The sequence below is a fragment of the Anser anser genome (genome assembly GCF_964211835.1).
Source record: "Anser anser genome assembly, chromosome: 1".
Classification (NCBI taxonomy): Eukaryota; Metazoa; Chordata; class Aves; order Anseriformes; family Anatidae; genus Anser; species Anser anser.
Window position 1 is genome coordinate 200786565 of NC_139720.1, and position 8558 is coordinate 200795122.

Below are 8558 nucleotides of genomic sequence, written 5' to 3' on the forward strand. Positions count from 1 at the left end.
CTAGCTCCAGGTTCTTACCAGCCCTGCTTTCTGGGATGTTCTGGGGCGATACAACCTGGGGGAGTACTCTTGGGAACCTCGGGGGGGTTCCTCTGTAATAAATCATCCCAGTGCTCAGTCCTTCAGGCGCAGCCACGTGGTGACAAGGCTCAGCCTGTGTGTGTGTGGTGATGGCATTGTCAGAAACTTGGAGTGGTTTTTATTAAATGCACGATCTCACCAAGATATCATTGTACGCTTCAGTTTAATTTTAAAATCTTCATTTTAATATTTAAGAGGACGACATAAAATATGAATGACTGAAAAATCTCAATTGTGAAGAGATTTATGTTTTTTTTTCTTCTCTTCCATCATCTCAGTTGCATTGGAAATCCTGGCCAGGCGACGTGGTGGATGTGAACCGAACCTGTGCAGAAGGCGGTGGGCAGCCCTCTGCCTGGGAGGTTACGATGGCAGAGCTCAGAGGTGTTCACGTAAAATCGGTGCCCTTTTCCTTCCCAATGTTACACTCAGTCTGGCTCATTCTCGGTGACACTCTTAGAGCAGTAGTATTTTCAAGCTCTTAATTTGAAGCCATATCTGATTTCATTTTCAGAAGGGGGGTGAACGTAGAGCACCGTTTGAGATTTTTTTGTTGGCCATGACTCTAGTGTCCTGTAGAAGGTTTCGGTAGTTGTAGCTGTGTTTTCCGCCCTCTCATTAAGCAATGCATAGCGTACTAATGCCAACAGCTAATACCCATGTTTACTTGGAAGAGAGATTTTCGGCATGCTTAGGGTCATGTGGCTCCTACAGCTCCTGGAGGAGTATGTGTTTGTGCTACTCATGCTACCTGCCTCGTGATAGTAACAGCTCTCGAGAGTTAGAACATGGGTGCGGTTCAGAATTCGCTCCTTAATTTAAAGCTACTGAAATCTCGCTACATAGGCAGCGTGTTTGGGGGGTGTCGGCTGCTCCTGTCAAAGCCTGGCCGTGCTGCTGCTCTCGGCCTGACCTAACAGCTCCGTTGTCGTGGCAACACCAAAAAATACATCGTTCTAGCAGCGTTACAAGATGCGATCCCTGTGCCAAAGGGAGCGAGTAAACATACAGCTTTAGTGGAGGGGGGGCATAGCTGAAACACCAGCCCAACGCCTTCGCAGAAATCATATGCACATAGGACGTCATTTTTGTTTTTGAAATAGCCCAGCTCTTCTTGGAGAAGTTTTACTTCCACGAAGTCAGATGGCCCGTGCTGGGTGAGCCCACCGGCTGTGCAGGCAGTCATTTCTTTTGCAGAACCCGTAGGCGGGCTCGGTCCTGCCTGCAGCAGCTCTCTCCCTCCACGGCCCTGGAGAAGGAGCCCCGAAGCCCATGAAGCCCAGGGCTGTAGCTCCGTGAGGTTTTCTGTTGGCATTGCTCAGCGACACCACGAACCTGCAGATCTTATCTCTAACCTCCTCCCCGAAGCTCTGTATCATGGCCTCCTGCAGCGAAACCTGACCCACTGGCTGGGGACTCTGCAGTACGCAAACACAATTAGGTAATTAAGGAGGCTCGAGCCTTATCCCTTTGTGGGCTTTGCATGGTTGACTACCGAGTTTTCCTCCTCGGTACTGGAAAGTTGTGAAGCACTCTGCATTTTGGCTGGGGAGAGCGCTGTGCTCTCAGTAGTGTAAATACAGCAATGCTGCATTGGTGTTTAATTTTCTATCGTGCTTCTAGTGTTCATCAGAGAAAAGTCAAACAGGTCGTTTGGCTTTGTAAAACTGCATTTAGACCAGTTCTTGTTAAAAAATAAAAATTAAACCAGACCATGCCGTTCTACACCTCTGCTCCTAGTATGGATTTTTCCAGGAACTTCTGTTTGATACGACAAATAACTTGAGCAAAGGCAGTGGAGCTGGCAAGCCAGCCGTTGCAGGAGGTGGAACGGGAGACAGTTACTGTTCCGTCCTTCAAGGAATGTGGTATTTTTACTGTGCTAAGGAAACGGGGTTGTTCAGTCCCATGTTTTTGCAAGCAACACCTGAACTCGCTGTAGCTGGTGGCTCAAAACAAAGCCACTTGCGTTGGAAACAGTTTCCTCCTTGCTTGTGATTATCTTCAGCGTAGCATTGGAAGTGAAATCCAGGGCCTTTTTCTACCAGGGCTTGAAAACTTTTAAGTGGGTGGTGGGTTTTTTGTTTTGTTTAAAGAAAAACATTATCTTTCAAACTTGGACTTGAAATGCGTTTTATAATTCTAAAGGGGTTGGTAGTACGCGGAGTAAAGTTTAACGGTAGTTCTGTGCCTGGGAATAACTGTGCTGCGTGTAAACACAATTCAGAAATGTTTAGCATCTATTTTTATTCCTCAAGTCAGTGACTATGAAAGGCTTCAGCCTGCGCCGGCAAAATCATGATGGGCGTTCTTCGGGATTTCACCGAATGGTAGGTATGTTGCAAGCATCCTACGGATGGAAGCCTGAAAGTAAGCTTTAAAAAAAAAAAAGCCATTTTTAGTGTGTGCCCGTTCCTGCGCTTACTTGATTTGTTTGAAATGAAACGGGGGGGCAGAGGTGGTGGGGTACTTGCTCCCCTTCCCCCTGAGTGCCTGGTGGGCAGCCCGGTGTCTCCTTTCAGTCGCTGGGGCAGTATCAGTTCCTGTCGAGGTGCTGAAATTCCTCCCTGTGCTTTTTTCTTTCAGCTACAAATGCCTCGCAAGTCCCGCATGCTGGAGGCTGGATCTGAGGACGGGGTCAGAGCTCCAGATGGATGGGGCACGTTGCCTTGGGGCACTTCACTTCAAGGGCAGGTCTGTAGGACTCAAGCCCCAAGGGGCCGGTGCCTGGAAGGAGCTTCAGGCCGGAGCTGTTTATCTGCAGGCAGGGCTCCTTGGGGCCCAAAGCCTTAATTCTAGCAGGAAGAGCAGAGTCGTGTGTTAGAGGGGCTTTAGGGTTTTATTTATGTCTTTCTCAGTACCGAGTGCTCTGCAGTGCAGCTTCAAGGGGTGGTAAGAAAGTACCTGCAGAGATGCTCTTGCCTGTGGAAGTCCTCCATGCGTCTGCTGCAAACTTTTCAAATGAAATTTAGCTGTTTGTTGGTCAGGAACAAAATTTCCTGCCAAATTTTGTCTTGCTTATTGGGGTGAAGGAGGCTTTTCCCAAAGAAATAAAGCCTGTCCTTTGGTGTAAGTTTAGCTACTTCTTCTCTAGGCAAAGCGCTGTTTTTAAACAGTTCTCTTTTCATCCATAAAAGCAAATACAGCCTCATTGCCGTTCTTAACATCCCCCAAGGTAGGATTTAAGCAGAGCATAAACAGGCACAGCTGGAAATGTCATGCTTCTACGAGAAAGGCTCCTTGGAGCTCTTTTTTTTGAACTGGGAGTAAGCAGAAAGAAAAAGATTGTTTCCATAGGTGCCCAAGCCACTTAAAAAAAAAAAATCCTCATGTTTTTCAATCACATACATTTTACTGTTATGCTGCTTTCCCCGTTGACTGAGACCATACAGGGTTGGCTTTCAAGAATTTCAGACTTGGGCACATGGCAGGACGTAGCTGAAGAAAGATGATTGATTCTGTGACCGGCAGGGAAATGAGACTGAAAATGAACTAGTGACTGCCTGGTTTTTAAATTGCTTCGGTTTGAAGAGTTGGGATGTGCTTAAAGGGTGTGAGAGAAGTACGGGTGTGCTGTAGGGGCTTTTTCCCCTTTGTAATTTCTGACCGGGAGCAGAAGCTTATGGTGACCGGTCTTACCAAAACTTGATCTTGCAAGTGGGAACCGTGCCCTGGTGGTTTAAAAACAAACAAAAAGAGAAGAAACTGCTGGTAATTGAAGTATGTCTAGTGCACCTCTAACCAGAAGGAAGATTTATCTAAAACTGAATGAATTAAATTTTCTAATCCAATTCTCAACTTCACACCAAAACCTTCTGCTGGCACTGTGCAGAAGGTGGAGAAATGGAACAGAAAGCAGGTAAGTCTGATTGCCCTCCACTGAAATCAGGAGCAATCAGTAGTTTGAGTTGGAAAAAAAAAAATCTAAATTGTGCTGTAATATAACTTTATGGTTGTTGTCAGGCATCTGTTACAGGTTTTACGCAAATAGAGTCTGTGAGTAGGCTCTGTTCTGAAGAGCTTGTGCTCAGAAATTTGGGTGAGGGGCAGGATGGAGACAGGCTGCCCCACAAAAATCACAGAATCACAGAACGGTTTGAGTTGGAAGGGACCTTGAAGAACATCTAATTCCACCTCCCTGACGTGGGCAGGGACACCTCCCACCAGCCCAGGTTGCCCAAAGCCCCATCCAGCCTGGCCTTGGGCACCTCCAGGGATGGGGCATCCACAGCTTCTCTGGGCAGCCTGTGCCAGGGCCTCACCACCCTCTGAGGGAAGAATTTCCTCCTAACGTCCAATCTAAATCTCCCCTCTTTCAGTTTAAAACCATCCCCCCAAATGGAAAAGCTGGGAGCTTTCCTGGGAGCTGAGCAGTGAGCTCTCCTCCCTTCGGGAGCTGCCTGCTGCCCTCCCCGCAGCTCTGCCCCCCCTCCTAACTCTTCTCTTGAAGCCCTCTCGTTAGGAAGTTGGGCTCCTTCTTTATTTTCACACCGAGCTACTTCCACGGGACAGGGCTTTGGGTCCTCACCCAGTGACAAAGGTTTGTGTGCTCTGTACGGGGAGCGTAACGAGGTGTGAGTCAGCGCCAGAGGTGGATTTGCTGGCCAGCCTGCTTTCCCGTGGGGTTGCTCTCTGTCCCCCGGCATGGCCTGGCTGGACTCCGTGGCTTGTGCGTGGCTGGGTCTGGCACAGCACATGGGTTCCGCGGCCTGCTGAGGCATCGTGTGCCGAACCGCTCCTTGGGCGGCTGGTCAAACCCTGGCGCTGACCTCCTGGATGTTCCCACTGCGGGGTCAGCTTGCCCTCCGAAGGAAAGCCCTGCTCTGGCCGAAATCCCTGTCGGTCCTCCCACCGCTGCGCACGCACCGATGCGATGTCTGGCATTCGTGTGCCCCGGGACGGAGTCTGGGTTCCTGCTGGGTGTCTTTTTCAGCTCCCAACGAAGCAAACGGTCCCTTGCACCTCTTCAAGGGTGCCATCAAGCCAGCGTTCCCCAGCAAAACCTGCTCCCGCTAGCAGCGTACGGCTGCGCCACGTCTCTAACTGCAAGGCTTACTGGGGCCGTACAGCAAAGCTGGTTAACGCTGATGTGTTTTGGAGGGGGGCGCTGCGCCGGAATGTCTTTTTGGTTTGAAACTGCTAGGGCTGGATTAATTTCAGATGAAGGCACATGTAAACTGACGGTGGTGACAACGAATCACATTCCCTGAGTGCTTTAGAAATTATTCATAGGTGTTGAAAACCAGAGCTGTTTTATGCACAGCTCCTCTAATTCCTTTACTTTTCAATCACAGGCTTTTTAAAAATGTGTATTTTCTCTTTCAGTGCAGACAGCGAGAGAAGGAATATTTTTAGAGAACTGCAGGGCCAAAGGACAACAACAAAAAAAGCAGATTACAGTCCTTCTTTATGTAATGCCTCTTTCTGCCTTTTGTTCCAATAACGGCTAAGAGCTAGGTGGTGTCGTACGCAGGCGTTAGAGCAGGAGATGGCAATCAGGAGCCTATTTTCAGCCACCAGCCCAGGATGAGGGGCTGGTTTTCGTTCCCCTGGATTGACTCACGCTGCAGGACTGTGTTATTTGTGGGGTCAGGGAGCTTCCCCTCGTCAAGGGCCTCTGCCAATCTGTCAGAAAATGAGCCGAATCCTGCGCCACCCGGGGTGCTGGATGTCGTAGCGAAGTGCTGCGTCCTACCGCGTGAAGGCGAGGGCGATGCCGCGACGACAGCCCCGCTCTGACACGAGGACAGCTTCGCTTTCTGGCTCTGCTGCACTTGCGGGAAGGGATTTGCAGAAGTGGCTCAGCCGTGTAAATCCTTCCAGACCTACCCAAGAAGCGAGCACTGCATCCCACCCCACACAGCCCTTCCGTGCTCACAGCTCTGCCCCGCTCCCTGCCAGGGTAATTTGAAAGGATCCAGCGCATAAAGTTATGGCGCGGAGGAATGGGAATCCCTGAATGGCTCTGAAGAGGCTGAACCCCACAGGGCATCACCCAGCTGAGGCTGTTCAGGCGTTACAGTGAGAGGTGAGCTGGGCAGGGTGGCAGCACAAGCGTGAAGAAATCTCTTGGGTCTCTTTGGGTTCCTGTCCTTTTTGAGACACGTTTGTCTGCGGAGCTGTCCCGTTAGCTTGGCCATAGCTGCAAAGCCTGAGGGTGACTGGCCCTAGCAAGGGGGATCTACAGCCTTCAGCATCAAGATTTCATTAAAATTGCACACTATCAAAGGCAATGTTTTTGCTCCCTTAGCACTGATCTGCCCCAGAAAGATCTGTCCCCAGCAGGAGAAGCTCTTCCCACCCTGCGGATGGAGCAGATGAGGCCAGGACACCGGGAGGCACCGAGGGGAGGTTGGGGACGGCAGCGCCGGTGTGAGCGGTGGCACCCATGGGACCACCAGGAGCTGTCCCTGCAGGCCAGCTGAGCTCAGGAGAGGTGACTCCCTAGGAAATGGACCCCCCCGTCCTCTCTCGACAGCTGAGCAGCACTCGGCTGCTGCAAAAGGTGAGCTTTGGCACAAACCATTGGTCTTCCGACAACCAGCTCGGGGACTTGGCAAAGGTTTTCCAACACGCCCAACACCTGAGGTGAGGGTGACGGAGCACTGGGACAGGCTGCCCAGGGAGGTTGCGGAGTCTCCTTCTCTGGAGATATTCAAGGCCCGTCTGGACGCCTACCTGGGCAGCCTGCTCTAGGGAACCTGCTTTGGCAGGGGGGTCAGACCCGGTGATCTCCAGAGGTCCCTTCCAACCCCTACGGTTCTGTGATCTGCGGGAAAACGCTGAGCCGCTTCTGAGACTGCGGTCGGTTAAGAGGTGTCCGAGAAGGAGAACGGGAGCTTTTGAAGACCTGATTTCTGCCCCGCGATGCTCAGCGAGCAGAGCTCTGAGAAATGTATCCTGTGGTGGTGCGGTGGAGGCGCTGTTCTTGGCTCCCGCTGCTGTGAATGGCGGAGCGAGACCGGGACGCTCCGAAATACTCGGAATTCTTTTTTTAGTGAAACGCGTTTCCTCAATGGAAATAACTCTAAAACCGAGGCTTTCTTGGAATATCCCAAACATCCCAAGAGCCAGCCCCCTCTGCTCCTGCTGAGTGCGGGGCAGGATCCGCCCCCGCCAGCCGCGGTGAGAGGGAATAACGAGTGTCAGAAGCAGGGCTGGAAATCGGAGGTGGCAGCTGGGCTCCCATGGGACGGCGTGGTGCCGTGGTGAGGCATGGGGACAGCTCTCACCCAGCAGCTGCTCCTCCCGAGGAGACAGGTTTGTCAGCAAACTGAGATCTCCTCCCCGAGCTGTCTTCAGGGATGTCCCGACACTTCTGCTGAGCCAGTCTCTGCCAGCAGAGACGTGAGTCCGGGCCTTGGTTTCTGCTCCTGGCTTTAGCTTCTTTCCTTTCTTTTTAATGCCTAAATTTTAAAGACGGGCAAGGCACTGGAGATACGTGGGGTTTCTTTGTTTGTTTGTTTGTTTTTCCATCTAGCATTCAGTAAGACAGAAAATAAGTAAGTGCTAACTTTACATCTATATCCAGACGCCTCACATAAAGCTACTTCTCTTCCTTTTTCTTCTGAGCTGGGAAGTGAGAAAAGCTGGGTATCTGCAGGTGATGCCTTGTGCAAGACAACCTGAATTTTGGCACTGGGCACCATGGCAGCGTTGCTGTCCATATAGGTGTCCGTAGATGGATGCAGCAGCGTCTCCAGCACGGCTTGGAGCAGCACTTGCCTTCCGCCATCAGCAGCCAGGGGGGCCTGGTCCTTGCAGAGTCTCTGGGATCTGCTGGGGGGCTCGGTGGTGTCAGTAGGAAGCAAAAGGGGCAGTTCTTGTGGTTTAGGTGCTGCATGAGAGCCTCCAGGGCAGAGGAGGAGGAGAGGACCCCCCCCAAATGTATGCTTTTGATATCCTCTGCTTTGCTGAAGGTCTTTTAGCAGTGCTAAGCAGCTCTGTGAGGGCTGCAAATCTGGAGAAAACACCCAAAAAGAAGGGCATGAAATGAGAGGAGGAGCTGTGCTGCTCTCCCCCGAGACCTCCAGGCTGTCATTTCAGCATCAGGAGCTGACCAAGACAGGGTCCTGGTACCCGCCGAGCCCCCCGTCCTGCAGCTGTGCTCCCCAGACTCTTCAAGGCGTTGCCCTGAAGCCTTCTGGCTCATTTTCTCCCGACCACTTCTTTATGCCACTTCAGCAGGTTTCAAGCTGTGCTGCCCGAATTCCCCCATGTAATGTCCCTCCTTGTGCCGTGCCTGGCTGCTCCTCCGGGTCACGGCGCCCAAGCTGACGCCTCCCCATCAGCTGAGGCTGCTCAACGCTGGGCGACTCCTCCCCGGCTGTGGGGCTGGCAGACAGAGCCCAGCACTCACAAAAGCAGCCCCACGGTCCCTTCGTATTGCTGGGAAGCACCCAGCTCCCAGAGCTGAGTCCAGCAGTCCTGGTACAGCACAGATCAACGGCGGAGAGAGCAACCCCGCGGGCAGGTCA